Source organism: Electrophorus electricus, chromosome 2 (genome assembly GCF_041902795.1).
Source record: "Electrophorus electricus isolate QZ-2024a chromosome 2, ASM4190279v1, whole genome shotgun sequence".
NCBI classification, from domain to species: Eukaryota; Metazoa; Chordata; class Actinopteri; order Gymnotiformes; family Gymnotidae; genus Electrophorus; species Electrophorus electricus.
In genome coordinates, this window is record NC_137498.1 from 4555259 (window position 1) to 4577640 (window position 22382).

The following is a 22382-nucleotide window of genomic DNA, read 5'->3' on the forward strand; positions in this document are numbered from 1 at the left end:
TTGACCAGATGTTATGTTCTGCAAATGACAATATTTGTATTTAGAAATTTGGGAAAAATGTGTGAACCCCTAGCAAATCATGTTTATGGATTACCAGCGAAAGCCTGTGTGTGCTTTCTAGTCTCTGTCAGTCTAAGCAGAGAAAACACAGTGAGAGTAGGAAACAGGTTTGTGCAGGAAACAGCTCCATCCTGTGGCCACACCATGCATGTGCATTTCACAGGGACAGCAGCTGGGTTAGGGTGGGTGTATGCGCTGTGAAGTGAAGTTATAACAGAGTAACAGCAAGTCTTCTAGGACCCATGTGGCACTGGGTTTAGTTTTGTGAGACTAAAAAAAACTGCTCATGAGAGCATTAAAGAACGTAAGAGCTCTGGCCAACCTTATTTGTTCTCAGTTCCTCTCTGCTGGGTGGACATTAGGGTCTGATGTTTTATTAAGTTTCAAGTTTCAAGTTTGGTTTATTTGTCACATACATAGTCATACACAGTATAACTCGCAGTGAAATGGTTGAGAGTGCTCTGTCCAAACAGGAAAGAAAACAGGGGTGCATAGAGAAATATAGATATTCTATATATGTGAAATATATATATATGCAAAGAGAAATATATATATTCTATGTATGTACAAAATATATTAACAATGTATGTACAATATATGTATATTATGATTATATACACAATGTACAAGGTATATGGTTGTGTATATATGTACACAATGTACAGAATGTACAGACCCGTTTTGTGGAATAACATAACATATGTACAGTTGTGTTACAAGGTAATTGAATATATATATATATATATATATATATGTACAATTATACAGTTATGTTACATGGTGGTGGTGGTCCCCACAGTTTATCAGTTTCCCTGATTCAGGGCCCGAATGGCCTGTGGGAAGAAGCTCCTCTTCAGTCTCTCTATCTTGGTCTTCAGGGAAAGAAAGCGCCTCTCTGACCTCAACAGAGAGAAGAGTCTATTGTTGGGATGGGTGGGGTCCTTCACAATCCTCCTGGCCTTGGTCTGGCACCGCTTGTAGTAGATGGTCTGCAGGACAGGAAGTTCCGTGTGAGTGATGCGCTCTGCTGAACGCACTACCCTTTGGAGTGCTTGTCTGTTCTGCTTGGTGCTATTCCCAAACCAGACTGTGATGTTCCCCGTGAGGATGCTCTCAATAGTGCAGGTGTAGAAGTTCCGCAGTACCTTGGAGGGCAGTCTGAAGTCTCTTAGGCGTCTGAGGTGGTAAAGACGCTGACGAGCCTTCTTTCCCAGGGAGTTGGTATGGCGGGACCAGGACAGGTCCTGCGAGATGTGAACACCAAGGTACCTGAAACTATCTACTCTCTCCACCGTGGTTCCACTTATCCTCACAGGTTGGTAGTGCCGCTCCTGCTTCTTGCTGCAATCCACGATCAGCTCCTTTGTCTTACTGATGTTTAGGAGGAGATTATTTTCCTGGCACCAGTTTTCCAGGTGTTTAATCTCCTCCAGGTAGGCCCTCTCGTCGTTGTCCGAGATCAGACCCATGACAACGGTGTCGTCAGCAAACTTGCCAATGATGGTGGAGCTGGAAGTGGCTGTGCAGTCGTGGGTGTACAGTGAGTAGAGCAGGGGGCTTAGGACACAACCCTGAGGAGCTCCAGTGCTGAGGGTCAGGGTGGATGAGGTGCAGTTGCCCACCCGTACTGATTGTGGCCTGTCTGTTAGGAAGTTGGAGATCCAGTTGCACAGGGATGTATGCACTCCTAGATCCCCCAACTTAGTAGTGAGTAGGGAGGGGATGACAGTGTTAAATGCTGAACTGTAGTCGACAAACAGCATTTTAACATAATTTCCCCTCCCTTCGTCCAGGTGAGTCAGTGTAGTGTGGAGCAGATGTGCAATTGCATCGTCAGTGGAGCGGTTGTGGCGGTATGCAAACTGCAGTGGGTCCATGGAGGCTGGCAGTGAAGATGTGATGAAGTCTCTGACTAGCTTTTCAAAGCACTTCATCACGACTGATGTGATGGCAACAGGGCGGTAGTCATTGAGGTCAGAGGGTCGAGGTTTCTTCGGGACGGGGACGATGGTGGATCACTTGAAGCTGGACGGGACAAAAAATGATGGACTGAAGTACTGCTGAGAGAGTTCTGGCATTAGTGTGTGTCCACAATGGTAGTGAAGTTCTGGGTGTAGAGTTGTCAGTGTCTGCTGGGAGGTCAGTGGTGTTTCCATAGTGACAATGTTTCTCAGTTTGTGTATTCTCTTCATTGTACTTCATCTAATTGAAGGTGAGTGTGAAATTCTCTTTTAATGCTGAGTGACATGAAACTGTACATTTATGTTTTTTTATCTACAAATGTTATTAAAGTGAGCTGAACCATTCTAGATTTATTTGGGCAAATTAGAACCATAACTTGGCTACTCTTAACCTGCCTCCTTATCTGTCTTTGCAACCTCCAGCTGTAAGGCCCACACCCTCAGTAACTGTCTCATGTTCCTGCCTCCTGATTTCCAGCTCGATTTCCTTTAGCTTCAGATCCAGCATCTGGTCACCACCAGGAAACTGGATGACGTGAGGCTCTATGTGTGAGCCGACTACAGTGTCATCTCTGGTTTCCACCATTGACATGCCCTGTGTCAGGTTCACCACAACACCAACAGGACCACCTCGTTCTGGCAAAATTCCCTCTTGTCCTGAGCAGGCCTCCAAGACTTCCATGATTTCCCATTTTGTGGGAAACCCACACCCAAACAAAATGGCAGCCACTCCCTACCACCAGTGTGTAACTATATACGGGACAATATATATATAAGACACAAGAAACATATATTATCCAGAAATCAAACAAGGGGCAAATCCAAAGTCATAAAGTCCCCCAAACATAACCTCAAAATCTAACAAGTCAAAACCAACAACAGCACACTCTTCTCCAATGAAATCTAAGCCAAGCGCTTTGTCTCTTCCTTTTATGTTGTCCTCTGCTCACTGGAAAACCTGGTGTGGTTTGGAATAGAGGCAGAGGCAAAACCTGGAAAACAGAATGTAGAAATACAGGCAGACATAAGAGGTGTATAATTATTGATTGATATAGATGTTGAAATCTCTTGAACTCTTCCTAGAGAGTAACATTCTGTCTCTCAAAGGAAATGAAACAAGTAAACAATGGTTGGTGGGCTTGAACTTTGCATCCTAATGGGGAGAAGACAATTCAAGCCAGTTTTTCCAAATATTACAAAAGGAAGCATAAACTGTGGTGAGTGTGTTCTAATTTTGTTTCCTAACAGAGGTTATGCTAATTAGCTGAATTTCAAAAGTTAATTTCATCAATTCTATGGCAAAGAAAAAATGCTTGCAAGGCAATGTCAAGCATACAGAATTTGCGCAATAGGTTATGCTCTATATGCCAATGAGAGAACTACAGAGATAAAGTAAAACTCTTCATATTATGCCTAGTTAGCAACAGTCTGTTCCTCAAATGGTAAGAAACAAGAGAACTTTGGTGGGGTTGTGAGAATTTTCATCCTAATGATTGAGAAGTCAGACTCCTTAGCCAGATTTAAAGCTATGATTTTCAAGTGCCAAAAATGAGCAAAAGCTGGAGAGTGAGCCCAAAAAATCTGTTAACAGTGGTTTCTGTAGTGTCGTGGTCATCACATTCGCCTGACATGCGAAAGGTCCTCAGTTTGAAACTGGGCAGAAACATCCCTCTTGAAAGCACACTAGTGGGGCAATTGTTGTTTGTAAACAGTGTATGAAGTGGGTGTCTCTTTTTGCAGTTTGCCCTTTAGGTCCTGAGACTGAGACACCAAGCTCCTTGTCTAATCGCAGCATCATTTTGTCATAAATCCCGTTAACTACCAGACCTTTGGGGGGATAATTATTGAATGATATAGATGTTGAACTCTCTTGATTTTTCTCGAGTAGTGGTAAATGCATTTGCTTTCCAGGTCACAGGTCCCAGCTTATATACTGTGCAGAAGCATTTCTCATCCATTTTTGCTGTTTGAAATAGTTGGAACAAAGGGAAGCATGGGCAGGCGAGGCTAAAGAACTGCACAGGGAAAGCAACTTAAACTCACCATCATGGAACTGCAGCTGAGCTGCTTTTTAACTGTATTCAAAACGTTAAAAGAAGGCAATACTGTTCATGACTTCAAAGTACAATTGAGAGGAGTGAGGTTCTGAGGACAACTATTGGGACTGCAAAGAAAGAGATCTTTGGGTTTTATAGCCTTAAGCAGTGAAGATCTCACATGGCCCTGCTGCATAAGTTTAGAAAGCCAGAACAGAACCTACCATTTTCCAGGACCACCAGTTTGGACTGAAGTGTCGCTCGGACTAGAGGGTTCCCTGTCAGCTAAACAATATTTTTTCTGCAAGTTTGAATCAGATATTTCTGAAAAATTAGAATTGTGATCCATTTGAATTTTAGGTACATCTGCTCATTATTAGCATTTTAGGCCATCCAACATACCCACTAAATTTGCCTAAAATGGCAGCTATTTGTGAACTTGCAAATATGAAAGGTTTTGGCATAAATGATATTCATTCTTTTACTCAATAACTTGCACTCATTATCAATTTTGGGGATGAGTTGGTGAAAAGATTGTTCTGAAAGTGCAGTGATACCATACTGCATCAAGGCATTTTTGCATGGTGTCTGTAGTGAATTGGTCATCACGTTTGCATTATGTGTGAAAGGACCTTGAATTGAAGCTGAGCAGAAACATTAGCTGGTTCTTTGGTTTCTGTGTCTTCTATTTGAAGTAGACACCAGGGAATCGAATGGCCTTCTTGCAGCAGAGGGAAATGATTTTCTGAACTCCCTAGTTACTTCAATTGAGTTCTCCAAGTCCTGTACTCCAAACTCCGGCACTATAACGCATGTGAAATCCCTAACCTCTTCATCTGCAACTTGGTTCTACATTGTGCAAAATGGAAATTTCAAGATCAGAAGATTACTAGCATCTTAGTATGGACATAAAGAGTAGCTTCTCTGTTGGAAAAAAATATCCCATCACTGTCTCCATTTGCAAACCGAGAAAGTCAATATATGCAGCAGGCTTGTCCTCCGGTGATGCAAGGACTGTGCTTTAGGAGCTGTGTTTAAGGCTGATTTCAATTGTCACAGGGATGATGTAAAACTCACTGTAGCATGATGGGTGTGCTAATCCATGTATTTCAAACAAAATTAAACAAAACAGAAACTCCACGAGTGCATCTGTACTTGATCTACTAACAGAGATAAGTTATGCTACTTAGCGAATTCTTAAAAGTAAATTCTTTCTAGTCTCCTGACAATTAAAATCTATGCAAAGCAATATTAATGATGCAGAATTTGTGCACTAGGGACTGCTTTCCATGCCGATGAATAAGCCTACAGTGATCCGGTAAAGCTCTTCATATTATTCCTAGGGAGTAACATTCTGTCTCTCAAAAGCAATGAAACAAGAAAACATTGCTTGGTGGGATTGAATTTTGCGTCCTAACGGGGAGAAGACAATTCAAGCCAGTTTTTAAACTATGCCTTGCAGGCACCAAAAAGGAGGAAATGCTGGGCTGATCCTGAACGGCCAGTGCTGTAGGGTTTCTGTAGTGTAGTGGTTATCACGTTCGCCTCACACGCGAAAGGTCCCTGGCTCGATACCAGGCAGAAACACAACTCTTGGTAGATGTGTAACTGCTGTCCTTTTAATTGAATGGAGAGCCGTTCTTCACAGAGAAAAGTCAGGCTCCTTAATTAATAGCCAAGCTGATTAATTAAAACTCTTAGCATAATGGCTATTCTAATTCAAGTCTTTCAAGCATAAACTTTAGTGAGTGTGTTCTCATTTTGTTTCCTAACAGAGGTTATGCTAATTAGCTGAAATTTAAAAGTTACTTTCATCAAGTCTATGGCAAAGAACAAATCCTTGCAAGGCAATATCAAGCATACACAATTTGTGCAATAGGTTATGCTCTAAATGCCAATGAGAGAACTACAGAGATAAAGTAAAACTCTTCATATTATGCCTAGTTAGCAACAGTCTGTTTCTCGAAGGGTAGGAAACAAGAGAACTTTGGTGGGGTTGTCTGAATTTTCATCCTAATGCTTGAGAAGTCATACTGCTTAGCTAGATTTAAAGCTATGATTTTCAAGCCCCAAAAATGAGCAAAAGCTGGAGAGGCAAAGAAGCATTTTAAAGTGGTTTCTGTAGTGTAGTGCTCAGCATGTTCGCCTGACACGAGAAAGGTCCTCTGTTCCATACCTGGCAGAAACATCCCTCTTGATAGCACAGTAGTTGGGCACGTGCTTTTTGTAAGCAGTGTATCAAGTGGGAGACTCTTTGTGCGGTTTGCCCTTTAGGTCCTCAGACTGAGGCACCAAGCTCCTTGTCTAATCGCAACATCATTTTGTCATAAATCCTGTTGACTAAAAGACCTTTTTGGGGGATCATTATTGATTGATATAGATCTTGAACTCTCTTGATTTGTCTAGAGTAGTGGTCATTGCATTTGCTTTCCAGGTCACATGTCCCAGCTTCCATACTGTGCAGAAGCATTTCTCTTTCATCCATTTTTGGTGTTTACTGTATAAAATGGTTGGAACAAAGGGAAGCATGGGCAGGCGAGGCTAAAGAACTGCACAGGGAAATCAACTTAAACTCAGCATCATGGAACTGCAGCTGAGCTGCTTTTTAACTGCACTCAAAATGGTAAAAGAAGGCAATACTGTTCATGACTTCAAGGTAGAATTGAGAGGAGTGAGGTTCTGAGGACAACTATTGGGACTGCAATGAAAGAGATCTTCGGTTTTTATGGCCTTAAGCAGTGAAGAGCTCACACGGCCCTGCTACATAGGTTTAGAAAGCAAGAACAGAACCTACAATTTTCCAGGACCACCAGTTTGGACTGATGTGTAGGTCGGACTAGAGGGTTCCCTTTCAGCTAAACAGCATTTTTTTTCTGACAGTTTGAATCAGATATTTCTGAAAATTACAATTGTGAACCATTTGAATTTTAGGTACGTCTGCTCATGAAACGCATTTTAGGCCATCCGACATACCCACGAAATTTGCATAAAATGGCAGCTATTTGTGAACTTCCAAATATGAAAGGTTTTGGCATAAATGATGTTCATTCTTTCTCCTAAATAATTTGCACACATTTTCAGTTTTGGGGATGAGCTGGTGAAAAAATTGATCTGAAATTGCAGTGATACCATACTGCATCAAGGCATTTTTGCATGGTGTCTGTAGTGAATTGGTCATCACGTTTGCATTATGTGTGAAAGGACCTTGAATTGAAGCTGAGCAGAAACATTAGCTGGTTCTTTGGTTTCTGTGTCTTCTATTTGAAGTAGACACCAGGGAATCGAATGGCCTTCTTGCAGCAGAGGGAAATGATTTTCTGAACTCCCTAGTTACTTCAATTGAGTTCTCCAAGTCCTGTACTCCAAACTCCGGCACTATAACGCATGTGAAATCCGTAACCTCTTCGTCTGCAACTTGGTTCTACATTGTGCAAAATGGAAATTTCAAGATCAGAAGATTACTAGCATCTTAGTATGGACATAAAGAGTAGCTTCTCTGTTGGAAAAAAATATCCCATCACTGTCTCCATTTGCAAACCGAGAAAGTCAATATATGCAGCAGGCTTGTCCTCCGGTGATGCAAGGACTGTGCTTTAGGAGCTGTGTTTAAGGCTGATTTCAATTGTCACAGGGATGATGTAAAACTCATTGTAGCATGATGGGTGTGCTAATCCATGTATTTCAAACAAAATTAAACAAAACAGAAACTCCACGAGTGCATCTGTATTTGATCTCCTAACAGAGATAAGTTATGCTACTTAGCTAATTCTTAAAAGTAACATCCTTATAGTCTCCTGACAATTAAAATCTATGCAAAGCAATGTTAATGATGCAGAATTTGTGCACTAGGGACTGCTTTCCATGCCGATGAATAAGCCTACAGTGATCCGGTAAAGCTCTTCATATTATTCCTAGGGAGTAACATTCTGTCTCTCAAAGGCAATGAAACAAGAAAACATTGCTTGGTGGGATTGAATTTTGCGTCCTAACGGGGAGAAGACAATTCAAGCCAGTTTTTAAACTATGCCTTGCAGGCACCAAAAAGGAGGAAATGCTGGGCTGATCCTGAACGGCCAGTGCTGTAGGGTTTCTGTAATGTAGTGGTTATCACGTTCGCCTCACACGCGAAAGGTCCCTGGCTCGATACCAGGCAGAAACACAACTCTTGGTAGATGTGTAACTGCTGTCCTTTCAATTGAATGGAGAGCCGTTCTTCACAGAGAAAAGTCAGGCTCCTTAATTAATAGCCAAGCTGATTAATTAAAACTCTTAGCATAATGGCTATTCTAATTCAAGTCTTTCAAGCATAAACTTTAGTGAGTGTGTTCTCATTTTGTTTCCTAACAGAGGTTATGCTAATTAGCTGAAATTTAAAAGTTACTTTCATCAAGTCTATGGCAAAGAACAAATCCTTGCAAGGCAATATCAAGCATACACAATTTGTGCAATAGGTTATGCTCTAAATGCCAATGAGAGAACTACAGAGATAAAGTAAAACTTCATATTATGCCTAGTTAGCAACAGTCTGTTTCTTGAAGGGTAGGAAACAAGAGAACTTTGGTGGGGTTGTCTGAATTTTCATCCTAATGCTTGAGAAGTCATACTGCTTAGCTAGATTTAAAGCTATGATTTTCAAGCCCCAAAAATGAGCAAAAGCTGGAGAGGCAAAGAAGCATTTTAAAGTGGTTTCTGTAGTGTAGTGCTCAGCATGTTCGCCTGACACGAGAAAGGTCCTCTGTTCCATACCTGGCAGAAACATCCCTCTTGATAGCACAGTAGTTGGGCACGTGCTTTTTGTAAGCAGTGTATCAAGTGGGAGACTCTTTGTGCGGTTTGCCCTTTAGGTCCTCAGACTGAGGCACCAAGCTCCTTGTCTAATCGCAACATCATTTTGTCATAAATCCTGTTGACTAAAAGACCTTTTTGGGGGATCATTATTGATTGATATAGATCTTGAACTCTCTTGATTTGTCTAGAGTAGTGGTCATTGCATTTGCTTTCCAGGTCACATGTCCCAGCTTCCATACTGTGCAGAAGCATTTCTCTTTCATCCATTTTTGGTGTTTACTGTATAAAATGGTTGGAACAAAGGGAAGCATGGGCAGGCGAGGCTAAAGAACTGCACAGGGAAATCAACTTAAACTCAGCATCATGGAACTGCAGCTGAGCTGCTTTTTAACTGCACTCAAAATGGTAAAAGAAGGCAATACTGTTCATGACTTCAAGGTAGAATTGAGAGGAGTGAGGTTCTGAGGACAACTATTGGGACTGCAATGAAAGAGATCTTCGGTTTTTATGGCCTTAAGCAGTGAAGAGCTCACACGGCCCTGCTACATAGGTTTAGAAAGCAAGAACAGAACCTACAATTTTCCAGGACCACCAGTTTGGACTGATGTGTAGGTCGGACTAGAAGGTTCCCTTTCAGCTAAACAGCATTTTTTTTCTGACAGTTTGAATCAGATATTTCTGAAAATTACAATTGTGAACCATTTGAATTTTAGGTACGTCTGCTCATGAAACGCATTTTAGGCCATCCAACATACCCACGAAATTTGCATAAAATGGCAGCTATTTGTGAACTTCCAAATATGAAAGGTTTTGGCATAAATGATGTTCATTCTTTCTCCTAAATAATTTGCACACATTTTCAGTTTTGGGGATGAGCTGGTGAAAAAATTGATCTGAAATTGCAGTGATACCATACTGCATCAAGGCATTTTTGCATGGTGTCTGTAGTGAATTGGTCATCACGTTTGCATTATGTGTGAAAGGACCTTGAATTGAAGCTGAGCAGAAACATTAGCTGGTTCTTTGGTTTCTGTGTCTTCTATTTGAAGTAGACACCAGGGAATCGAATGGCCTTCTTGCAGCAGAGGGAAATGATTTTCTGAACTCCCTAGTTACTTCAATTGAGTTCTCCAAGTCCTGTACTCCAAACTCCGGCACTATAACGCATGTGAAATCCCTAACCTCTTCGTCTGCAACTTGGTTCTACATTGTGCAAAATGGAAATTTCAAGATCAGAAGATTACTAGCATCTTAGTATGGACATAAAGAGTAGCTTCTCTGTTGGAAAAAAATATCCCATCACTGTCTCCATTTGCAAACCGAGAAAGTCAATATATGCAGCAGGCTTGTCCTCCGGTGATGCAAGGACTGTGCTTTAGGAGCTGTGTTTAAGGCTGATTTCAATTGTCACAGGGATGATGTAAAACTCATTGTAGCATGATGGGTGTGCTAATCCATGTATTTCAAACAAAATTAAACAAAACAGAAACTCCACGAGTGCATCTGTATTTGATCTCCTAACAGAGATAAGTTATGCTACTTAGCTAATTCTTAAAAGTAACATCCTTATAGTCTCCTGACAATTAAAATCTATGCAAAGCAATGTTAATGATGCAGAATTTGTGCACTAGGGACTGCTTTCCATGCCGATGAATAAGCCTACAGTGATCCAGTAAAGCTCTTCATATTATTCCTAGGGAGTAACATTCTGTCTCTCAAAGGCAATGAAACAAGAAAACATTGCTTGGTGGGATTGAATTTTGCGTCCTAACGGGGAGAAGACAATTCAAGCCAGTTTTTAAACTATGCCTTGCAGGCACCAAAAAGGAGGAAATGCTGGGCTGATCCTGAACGGCTAGTGCTGTAGGGTTTCTGTAGTGTAGTGGTTATCACGTTCGCCTCACACGCGAAAGGTCCCTGGCTCGATACCAGGCAGAAACACAACTCTTGGTAGATGTGTAACTGCTGTCCTTTTAATTGAATGGAGTGTCGTTCTTCACAGAGAAAAGTCAGGCTCCTTAATTAATAGCCAAGCTGATTAATTAAAACTCTTAGCATAATGGCTATTCTAATTCAAGTCTTTCAAGCATAAACTTTAGTGAGTGTGTTCTCATTTTGTTTCCTAACAGAGGTTATGCTAATTAGCTGAAATTTAAAAGTTACTTTCATCAAGTCTATGGCAAAGAACAAATCCTTGCAAGGCAATATCAAGCATACACAATTTGTGCAATAGGTTATGCTCTAAATGCCAATGAGAGAACTACAGAGATAAAGTAAAACTCTTCATATTATGCCTAGTTAGCAACAGTCTGTTTCTCGAAGGGTAGGAAACAAGAGAACTTTGGTGGGGTTGTCTGAATTTTCATCCTAATGCTTGAGAAGTCATACTGCTTAGCTAGATTTAAAGCTATGATTTTCAAGCCCCAAAAATGAGCAAAAGCTGGAGAGGCAAAGAAGCATTTTAAAGTGGTTTCTGTAGTGTAGTGCTCAGCATGTTCGCCTGACACGAGAAAGGTCCTCTGTTCCATACCTGGCAGAAACATCCCTCTTGATAGCACAGTAGTTGGGCACGTGCTTTTTGTAAGCAGTGTATCAAGTGGGAGACTCTTTGTGCGGTTTGCCCTTTAGGTCCTCAGACTGAGGCACCAAGCTCCTTGTCTAATCGCAACATCATTTTGTCATAAATCCTGTTGACTAAAAGACCTTGTTGGGGGATCATTATTGATTGATATAGATCTTGAACTCTCTTGATTTGTCTAGAGTAGTGGTCATTGCATTTGCTTTCCAGGTCACATGTCCCAGCTTCCATACTGTGCAGAAGCATTTCTCTTTCATCCATTTTTGGTGTTTACTGTATAAAATGGTTGGAACAAAGGGAAGCATGGGCAGGCGAGGCTAAAGAACTGCACAGGGAAATCAACTTAAACTCAGCATCATGGAACTGCAGCTGAGCTGCTTTTTAACTGCACTCAAAATGGTAAAAGAAGGCAATACTGTTCATGACTTCAAGGTAGAATTGAGAGGAGTGAGGTTCTGAGGACAACTATTGGGACTGCAATGAAAGAGATCTTCGGTTTTTATGGCCTTAAGCAGTGAAGAGCTCACACGGCCCTGCTACATAGGTTTAGAAAGCAAGAACAGAACCTACAATTTTCCAGGACCACCAGTTTGGACTGATGTGTAGGTCGGACTAGAGGGTTCCCTTTCAGCTAAACAGCATTTTTTTTTCTGACAGTTTGAATCAGATATTTCTGAAAATTACAATTGTGAACCATTTGAATTTTAGGTACGTCTGCTCATGAAACGCATTTTAGGCCATCCGACATACCCACGAAATTTGCATAAAATGGCAGCTATTTGTGAACTTCCAAATATGAAAGGTTTTGGCATAAATGATGTTCATTCTTTCTCCTAAATAATTTGCACACATTTTCAGTTTTGGGGATGAGCTGGTGAAAAAATTGATCTGAAATTGCAGTGATACCATACTGCATCAAGGCATTTTTGCATGGTGTCTGTAGTGAATTGGTCATCACGTTTGCATTATGTGTGAAAGGACCTTGAATTGAAGCTGAGCAGAAACATTAGCTGGTTCTTTGGTTTCTGTGTCTTCTATTTGAAGTAGACACCAGGGAATCGAATGGCCTTCTTGCAGCAGAGGGAAATGATTTTCTGAACTCCCTAGTTACTTCAATTGAGTTCTCCAAGTCCTGTACTCCAAACTCCGGCACTATAACGCATGTGAAATCCCTAACCTCTTCGTCTGCAACTTGGTTCTACATTGTGCAAAATGGAAATTTCAAGATCAGAAGATTACTAGCATCTTAGTATGGACATAAAGAGTAGCTTCTCTGTTGGAAAAAAATATCCCATCACTGTCTCCATTTGCAAACCGAGAAAGTCAATATATGCAGCAGGCTTGTCCTCCGGTGATGCAAGGACTGTGCTTTAGGAGCTGTGTTTAAGGCTGATTTCAATTGTCACAGGGATGATGTAAAACTCATTGTAGCATGATGGGTGTGCTAATCCATGTATTTCAAACAAAATTAAACAAAACAGAAACTCCACGAGTGCATCTGTATTTGATCTCCTAACAGAGATAAGTTATGCTACTTAGCTAATTCTTAAAAGTAACATCCTTATAGTCTCCTGACAATTAAAATCTATGCAAAGCAATGTTAATGATGCAGAATTTGTGCACTAGGGACTGCTTTCCATGCCGATGAATAAGCCTACAGTGATCCGGTAAAGCTCTTCATATTATTCCTAGGGAGTAACATTCTGTCTCTCAAAGGCAATGAAACAAGAAAACATTGCTTGGTGGGATTGAATTTTGCATCCTAACGGGGAGAAGACAATTCAAGCCAGTTTTTAAACTATGCCTTGCAGGCACCAAAAAGGAGGAAATGCTGGGCTGATCCTGAACGGCTAGTGCTGTAGGGTTTCTGTAGTGTAGTGGTTATCACGTTCGCCTCACACGCGAAAGGTCCCTGGCTCGATACCAGGCAGAAACACAACTCTTGGTAGATGTGTAACTGCTGTCCTTTTAATTGAATGGAGTGTCGTTCTTCACAGAGAAAAGTCAGGCTCCTTAATTAATAGCCAAGCTGATTAATTAAAACTCTTAGCATAATGGCTATTCTAATTCAAGTCTTTCAAGCATAAACTTTAGTGAGTGTGTTCTCATTTTGTTTCCTAACAGAGGTTATGCTAATTAGCTGAAATTTAAAAGTTACTTTCATCAAGTCTATGGCAAAGAACAAATCCTTGCAAGGCAATATCAAGCATACACAATTTGTGCAATAGGTTATGCTCTAAATGCCAATGAGAGAACTACAGAGATAAAGTAAAACTCTTCATATTATGCCTAGTTAGCAACAGTCTGTTTCTCGAAGGGTAGGAAACAAGAGAACTTTGGTGGGGTTGTCTGAATTTTCATCCTAATGCTTGAGAAGTCATACTGCTTAGCTAGATTTAAAGCTATGATTTTCAAGCCCCAAAAATGAGCAAAAGCTGGAGAGGCAAAGAAGCATTTTAAAGTGGTTTCTGTAGTGTAGTGCTCAGCATGTTCGCCTGACACGAGAAAGGTCCTCTGTTCCATACCTGGCAGAAACATCCCTCTTGATAGCACAGTAGTTGGGCACGTGCTTTTTGTAAGCAGTGTATCAAGTGGGAGACTCTTTGTGCGGTTTGCCCTTTAGGTCCTCAGACTGAGGCACCAAGCTCCTTGTCTAATCACAACATCATTTTGTCATAAATCCTGTTGACTAAAAGACCTTTTTGGGGGATCATTATTGATTGATATAGATCTTGAACTCTCTTGATTTGTCTAGAGTAGTGGTCATTGCATTTGCTTTCCAGGTCACATGTCCCAGCTTCCATACTGTGCAGAAGCATTTCTCTTTCATCCATTTTTGGTGTTTACTGTATAAAATGGTTGGAACAAAGGGAAGCATGGGCAGGCGAGGCTAAAGAACTGCACAGGGAAATCAACTTAAACTCAGCATCATGGAACTGCAGCTGAGCTGCTTTTTAACTGCACTCAAAATGGTAAAAGAAGGCAATACTGTTCATGACTTCAAGGTAGAATTGAGAGGAGTGAGGTTCTGAGGACAACTATTGGGACTGCAATGAAAGAGATCTTCGGTTTTTATGGCCTTAAGCAGTGAAGAGCTCACACGGCCCTGCTACATAGGTTTAGAAAGCAAGAACAGAACCTACAATTTTCCAGGACCACCAGTTTGGACTGATGTGTAGGTCGGACTAGAGGGTTCCCTTTCAGCTAAACAGCATTTTTTTTTCTGACAGTTTGAATCAGATATTTCTGAAAATTACAATTGTGAACCATTTGAATTTTAGGTACGTCTGCTCATGAAACGCATTTTAGGCCATCCGACATACCCACGAAATTTGCATAAAATGGCAGCTATTTGTGAACTTCCAAATATGAAAGGTTTTGGCATAAATGATGTTCATTCTTTCTCCTAAATAATTTGCACACATTTTCAGTTTTGGGGATGAGCTGGTGAAAAAATTGATCTGAAATTGCAGTGATACCATACTGCATCAAGGCATTTTTGCATGGTGTCTGTAGTGAATTGGTCATCACGTTTGCATTATGTGTGAAAGGACCTTGAATTGAAGCTGAGCAGAAACATTAGCTGGTTCTTTGGTTTCTGTGTCTTCTATTTGAAGTAGACACCAGGGAATCGAATGGCCTTCTTGCAGCAGAGGGAAATGATTTTCTGAACTCCCTAGTTACTTCAATTGAGTTCTCCAAGTCCTGTACTCCAAACTCCGGCACTATAACGCATGTGAAATCCCTAACCTCTTCGTCTGCAACTTGGTTCTACATTGTGCAAAATGGAAATTTCAAGATCAGAAGATTACTAGCATCTTAGTATGGACATAAAGAGTAGCTTCTCTGTTGGAAAAAAATATCCCATCACTGTCTCCATTTGCAAACCGAGAAAGTCAATATATGCAGCAGGCTTGTCCTCCGGTGATGCAAGGACTGTGCTTTAGGAGCTGTGTTTAAGGCTGATTTCAATTGTCACAGGGATGATGTAAAACTCATTGTAGCATGATGGGTGTGCTAATCCATGTATTTCAAACAAAATTAAACAAAACAGAAACTCCACGAGTGCATCTGTATTTGATCTCCTAACAGAGATAAGTTATGCTACTTAGCTAATTCTTAAAAGTAACATCCTTATAGTCTCCTGACAATTAAAATCTATGCAAAGCAATGTTAATGATGCAGAATTTGTGCACTAGGGACTGCTTTCCATGCCGATGAATAAGCCTACAGTGATCCGGTAAAGCTCTTCATATTATTCCTAGGGAGTAACATTCTGTCTCTCAAAGGCAATGAAACAAGAAAACATTGCTTGGTGGGATTGAATTTTGCATCCTAACGGGGAGAAGACAATTCAAGCCAGTTTTTAAACTATGCCTTGCAGGCACCAAAAAGGAGGAAATGCTGGGCTGATCCTGAACGGCTAGTGCTGTAGGGTTTCTGTAGTGTAGTGGTTATCACGTTCGCCTCACACGCGAAAGGTCCCTGGCTCGATACCAGGCAGAAACACAACTCTTGGTAGATGTGTAACTGCTGTCCTTTTAATTGAATGGAGTGTCGTTCTTCACAGAGAAAAGTCAGGCTCCTTAATTAATAGCCAAGCTGATTAATTAAAACTCTTAGCATAATGGCTATTCTAATTCAAGTCTTTCAAGCATAAACTTTAGTGAGTGTGTTCTCATTTTGTTTCCTAACAGAGGTTATGCTAATTAGCTGAAATTTAAAAGTTACTTTCATCAAGTCTATGGCAAAGAACAAATCCTTGCAAGGCAATATCAAGCATACACAATTTGTGCAATAGGTTATGCTCTAAATGCCAATGAGAGAACTACAGAGATAAAGTAAAACTCTTCATATTATGCCTAGTTAGCAACAGTCTGTTTCTCGAAGGGTAGGAAACAAGAGAACTTTGGTGGGGTTGTCTGAATTTTCATCCTAATGCTTGAGAAGTCATACTGCTTAGCTAGATTTAAAGCTATGATTTTCAAGCCCCAAAAATGAGCAAAAGCTGGAGAGGCAAAGAAGCATTTTAAAGTGGTTTCTGTAGTGTAGTGCTCAGCATGTTCGCCTGACACGAGAAAGGTCCTCTGTTCCATACCTGGCAGAAACATCCCTCTTGATAGCACAGTAGTTGGGCACGTGCTTTTTGTAAGCAGTGTATCAAGTGGGAGACTCTTTGTGCGGTTTGCCCTTTAGGTCCTCAGACTGAGGCACCAAGCTCCTTGTCTAATCACAACATCATTTTGTCATAAATCCTGTTGACTAAAAGACCTTTTTGGGGGATCATTATTGATTGATATAGATCTTGAACTCTCTTGATTTGTCTAGAGTAGTGGTCATTGCATTTGCTTTCCAGGTCACATGTCCCAGCTTCCATACTGTGCAGAAGCATTTCTCTTTCATCCATTTTTGGTGTTTACTGTATAAAATGGTTGGAACAAAGGGAAGCATGGGCAGGCGAGGCTAAAGAACTGCACAGGGAAATCAACTTAAACTCAGCATCATGGAACTGCAGCTGAGCTGCTTTTTAACTGCACTCAAAATGGTAAAAGAAGGCAATACTGTTCATGACTTCAAGGTAGAATTGAGAGGAGTGAGGTTCTGAGGACAACTATTGGGACTGCAATGAAAGAGATCTTCGGTTTTTATGGCCTTAAGCAGTGAAGAGCTCACACGGCCCTGCTACATAGGTTTAGAAAGCAAGAACAGAACCTACAATTTTCCAGGACCACCAGTTTGGACTGATGTGTAGGTCGGACTAGAGGGTTCCCTTTCAGCTAAACAGCATTTTTTTCTGACAGTTTGAATCAGATATTTCTGAAAATTACAATTGTGAACCATTTGAATTTTAGGTACGTCTGCTCATGAAACGCATTTTAGGCCATCCAACATACCCACGAAATTTGCATAAAATGGCAGCTATTTGTGAACTTCCACATATGAAAGGTTTTGGCATAAATGATGTTCATTCTTTCTCCTAAATAATTTGCACACATTTTCAGTTTTGGGGATGAGCTGGTGAAAAAATTGTTCTGAAATTGCAGTGATACCATACTGCATCAAGGCATTTTTGCATGGTGTCTGTAGTGAATTGGTCATCACGTTTGCATTATGTGTGAAAGGACCTTGAATTGAATCTGAGCAGAAACATTAGCTGGTTCTTTGGTTTCTGTGTCTTCTATTTGAAGTAGACACCAGGGAATCGAATGGCCTTCTTGCAGCAGAGGGAAATGATTTTCTGAACTCCCTAGTTACTTCAATTGAGTTCTCCAAGTCCTGTACTCCAAACTCCGGCACTATAACGCATGTGAAATCCCTAACCTCTTCGTCTGCAACTTGGTTCTACATTGTGCAAAATGGAAATTTCAAGATCAGAAGATTACTAGCATCTTAGTATGGACATAAAGAGTAGCTTCTCTGTTGGAAAAAAATATCCCATCACTGTCTCCATTTGCAAACCGAGAAAGTCAATATATGCAGCAGGCTTGTCCTCCGGTGATGCAAGGACTGTGCTTTAGGAGCTGTGTTTAAGGCTGATTTCAATTGTCACAGGGATGATGTAAAACTCATTGTAGCATGATGGGTGTGCTAATCCATGTATTTCAAACAAAATTAAACAAAACAGAAACTCCACGAGTGCATCTGTATTTGATCTCCTAACCGAGATAAGTTATGCTACTTAGCTAATTCTTAAAAGTAACATCCTTATAGTCTCCTGACAATTAAAATCTATGCAAAGCAATGTTAATGATGCAGAATTTGTGCACTAGGGATTGCTTTCCATGCCGATGAATAAGCCTACAGTGATCCGGTAAAGCTCTTCATATTATTCCTAGGGAGTAACATTCTGTCTCTCAAAGGCAATGAAACAAGAAAACATTGCTTGGTGGGATTGAATTTTGCCTCCTAACGGGGAGAAGACAATTCAAGCCAGTTTTTAAACTATGCCTTGCAGGCACCAAAAAGGAGGAAATGCTGGGCTGATCCTGAACGGCTAGTGCAGTAGGGTTTCTGTAGTGTAGTGGTTATCACGTTTGCCTCACACGCGAAAGGTCCCTGGCTCGATACCAGGCAGAAACACAACTCTTGGTAGATTTGTAACTGCTGTCCTTTTAATTGAATGGAGAGTCGTTCTTCACAGAGAAAAGTCAGGCTCCTTAATTAATAGCCAAGCTGATTAATTAAAACTCTTAGCATAATGGGTATTCTAATTCAAGTCTTTCAAGCATAAACTTTAGTGAGTGTGTTCTCATTTTGTTTCCTAACAGAGGTTATGCTAATTAGCTGAAATTTAAAAGTTACTTTCATCAAGTCTATGGCAAAGAACAAATCCTTGCAAGGCAATATCAAGCATACACAATTTGTGCAATAGGTTATGCTCTAAATGCCAATGAGAGAACTACAGAGATAAAGTAAAACTCTTCATATTATGCCTAGTTAGCAACAGTCTGTTTCTCGAAGGGTAGGAAACAAGAGAACTTTGGTGGGGTTGTCTGAATTTTCATCCTAATGCTTGAGAAGTCATACTGCTTAGCTAGATTTAAAGCTATGATTTTCAAGCCCCAAAAATGAGCAAAAGCTGGAGAGGCAAAGAAGCATTTTAAAGTGGTTTCTGTAGTGTAGTGCTCAGCATGTTCGCCTGACACGAGAAAGGTCCTCTGTTCCATACCTGGCAGAAACATCCCTCTTGATAGCACAGTAGTTGGGCACGTGCTTTTTGTAAGCAGTGTATCAAGTGGGAGACTCTTTGTGCGGTTTGCCCTTTAGGTCCTCAGACTGAGGCACCAAGCTCCTTGTCTAATCGCAACATCATTTTGTCATAAATCCTGTTGACTAAAAGACCTTTTTGGGGGATCATTATTGATTGATATAGATCTTGAACTCTCTTGATTTGTCTAGAGTAGTGGTCATTGCATTTGCTTTCCAGGTCACATGTCCCAGCTTCCATACTGTGCAGAAGCATTTCTCTTTCATCCATTTTTGGTGTTTACTGTATAAAATGGTTGGAACAAAGGGAAGCATGGGCAGGCGAGGCTAAAGAACTGCACAGGGAAATCAACTTAAACTCAGCATCATGGAACTGCAGCTGAGCTGCTTTTTAACTGCACTCAAAATGGTAAAAGAAGGCAATACTGTTCATGACTTCAAGGTAGAATTGAGAGGAGTGAGGTTCTGAGGACAACTATTGGGACTGCAATGAAAGAGATCTTCGGTTTTTATGGCCTTAAGCAGTGAAGAGCTCACACGGCCCTGCTACATAGGTTTAGAAAGCAAGAACAGAACCTACAATTTTCCAGGACCACCAGTTTGGACTGATGTGTAGGTCGGACTAGAGGGTTCCCTTTCAGCTAAACAGCATTTTTTTTCTGACAGTTTGAATCAGATATTTCTGAAAATTACAATTGTGAACCATTTGAATTTTAGGTACGTCTGCTCATGAAACGCATTTTAGGCCATCCAACATACCCACGAAATTTGCATAAAATGGCAGCTATTTGTGAACTTCCAAATATGAAAGGTTTTGGCATAAATGATGTTCATTCTTTCTCCTAAATAATTTGCACACATTTTCAGTTTTGGGGATGAGCTGGTGAAAAAATTGATCTGAAATTGCAGCGATACCATACTGCATCAAGGCATTTTTGCATGGTGTCTGTAGTCAATTGGTCATCACGTTTGCATTATGTGTGAAAGGACCTTGAATTGAAGCTGAGCAGAAACATTAGCTGGTTCTTTGGTTTCTGTGTCTTCTATTTGAAGTAGACACCAGGGAATCGAATGGCCTTCTTGCAGCAGAGGGAAATGATTTTCTGAACTCCCTAGTTACTTCAATTGAGTTCTCCAAGTCCTGTACTCCAAACTCCGGCACTATAACGCATGTGAAATCCCTAACCTCTTCGTCTGCAACTTGGTTCTACATTGTGCAAAATGGAAATTTCAAGATCAGAAGATTACTAGCATCTTAGTATGGACATAAAGAGTACCTTCTCTGTTGGAAAAAAATATCCCATCACTGTCTCCATTTGCAAACCGAGAAAGTCAATATATGCAGCAGGCTTGTCCTCCGGTGATGCAAGGACTGTGCTTTAGGAGCTGTGTTTAAGGCTGATTTCAATTGTCACAGGGATGATGTAAAACTCATTGTAGCATGATGGGTGTGCTAATCCATGTATTTCAAACAAAATTAAACAAAACAGAAACTCCACGAGTGCATCTGTATTTGATCTCCTAACAGAGATAAGTTATGCTACTTAGCTAATTCTTAAAAGTAACATCCTTATAGTCTCCTGACAATTAAAATCTATGCAAAGCAATGTTAATGATGCAGAATTTGTGCACTAGGGACTGCTTTCCATGCCAATGAATAAGCCTACAGTGATCCGGTAAAGCTCTTCATATTATTCCTAGGGAGTAACATTCTGTCTCTCAAAGGCAATGAAACAAGAAAACATTGCTTGGTGGGATTGAATTTTGCGTCCTAACGGAGAGAAGACAATTCAAGCCAGTTTTTAAACTATGCCTTGCAGGCACCAAAAAGGAGGAAATGCTGGGCTGATCCTGAACGGCCAGTGCTGTAGGGTTTCTGTAGTGTAGTGGTTATCACGTTGGCCTCACACGCGAAAGGTCCCTGGCTCGATACCAGGCAGAAACACAACTCTTGGTAGATGTGTAACTGCTGTCCTTTTAATTGAATGGAGAGCCGTTCTTCACAGAGAAAAGTCAGGCTCCTTAATTAATAGCCAAGCTGATTAATTAAAACTCTTAGCATAATGGCTATTCTAATTCAAGTCTTTCAAGCATAAACTTTAGTGAGTGTGTTCTCATTTTGTTTCCTAACAGAGGTTATGCTAATTAGCTGAAATTTAAAAGTTACTTTCATCAAGTCTATGGCAAAGAACAAATCCTTGCAAGGCAATATCAAGCATACACAATTTGTGCAATAGGTTATGCTCTAAATGCCAATGAGAGAACTACAGAGATAAAGTAAAACTCTTCATATTATGCCTAGTTAGCAACAGTCTGTTTCTCGAAGGGTAGGAAACAAGAGAACTTTGGTGGGGTTGTCTGAATTTTCATCCTAATGCTTGAGAAGTCATACTGCTTAGCTAGATTTAAAGCTATGATTTTCAAGTCCCAAAAATGAGCAAAAGCTGGAGAGGCAAAGAAGCATTTTAAAGTGGTTTCTGTAGTGTAGTGCTCAGCATGTTCGCCTGACACGAGAAAGGTCCTCTGTTCCATACCTGGCAGAAACATCCCTCTTGATAGCACAGTAGTTGGGCACGTGCTTTTTGTAAGCAGTGTATCAAGTGGGAGACTCTTTGTGCGGTTTGCCCTTTAGGTCCTCAGACTGAGGCACCAAGCTCCTTGTCTAATCGCAACATCATTTTTTCATAAATCCTGTTGACTAAAAGACCTTTTTGGGGGATCATTATTGATTGATATAGATCTTGAACTCTCTTGATTTGTCTAGAGTAGTGGTCATTGCATTTGCTTTCCAGGTCACATGTCCCAGCTTCCATACTGTGCAGAAGCATTTCTCTTTCATCCATTTTTGGTGTTTACTGTATAAAATGGTTGGAACAAAGGGAAGCATGGGCAGGCGAGGCTAAAGAACTGCACAGGGAAATCAACTTAAACTCAGCATCATGGAACTGCAGCTGAGCTGCTTTTTAACTGCACTCAAAATGGTAAAAGAAGGCAATACTGTTCATGACTTCAAGGTAGAATTGAGAGGAGTGAGGTTCTGAGGACAACTATTGGGACTGCAATGAAAGAGATCTTCGGTTTTTATGGCCTTAAGCAGTGAAGAGCTCACACGGCCCTGCTACATAGGTTTAGAAAGCAAGAACAGAACCTACAATTTTCCAGGACCACCAGTTTGGACTGATGTGTAGGTCGGACTAGAGGGTTCCCTTTCAGCTAAACAGCATTTTTTTTCTGACAGTTTGAATCAGATAT

At 40.7% G+C, this 22382-nt stretch overlaps 7 non-coding genes across 7 annotated transcripts; all 7 read left to right on the top strand.

Annotated features, from left to right (window-relative positions):
* The first annotated feature begins 3614 nt into the window (after positions 1-3614).
* Positions 3615-3687, top strand: trnav-aac (transfer RNA valine (anticodon AAC)). The gene has a single exon. It is a non-coding gene; the product is annotated as a tRNA-Val (tRNA).
* A 1884-nt stretch (positions 3688-5571) lies between these two features.
* On the top strand, positions 5572-5644 carry trnav-cac (transfer RNA valine (anticodon CAC)). Its single transcript has one exon. It is a non-coding gene; the product is annotated as a tRNA-Val (tRNA).
* Positions 5645-10713: 5069 nt separating this feature from the next.
* trnav-cac (transfer RNA valine (anticodon CAC)) lies at positions 10714-10786 on the top strand. The gene has a single exon. It is a non-coding gene; the product is annotated as a tRNA-Val (tRNA).
* Positions 10787-13286: 2500 nt separating this feature from the next.
* trnav-cac (transfer RNA valine (anticodon CAC)) lies at positions 13287-13359 on the top strand. The gene has a single exon. It is a non-coding gene; the product is annotated as a tRNA-Val (tRNA).
* Positions 13360-15859: 2500 nt separating this feature from the next.
* trnav-cac (transfer RNA valine (anticodon CAC)) lies at positions 15860-15932 on the top strand. The gene has a single exon. It is a non-coding gene; the product is annotated as a tRNA-Val (tRNA).
* Positions 15933-18430: 2498 nt separating this feature from the next.
* Positions 18431-18503, top strand: trnav-cac (transfer RNA valine (anticodon CAC)). The gene has a single exon. It is a non-coding gene; the product is annotated as a tRNA-Val (tRNA).
* Positions 18504-21002: 2499 nt separating this feature from the next.
* On the top strand, positions 21003-21075 carry trnav-cac (transfer RNA valine (anticodon CAC)). Its single transcript has one exon. It is a non-coding gene; the product is annotated as a tRNA-Val (tRNA).
* Positions 21076-22382: the final 1307 nt, after the last annotated feature.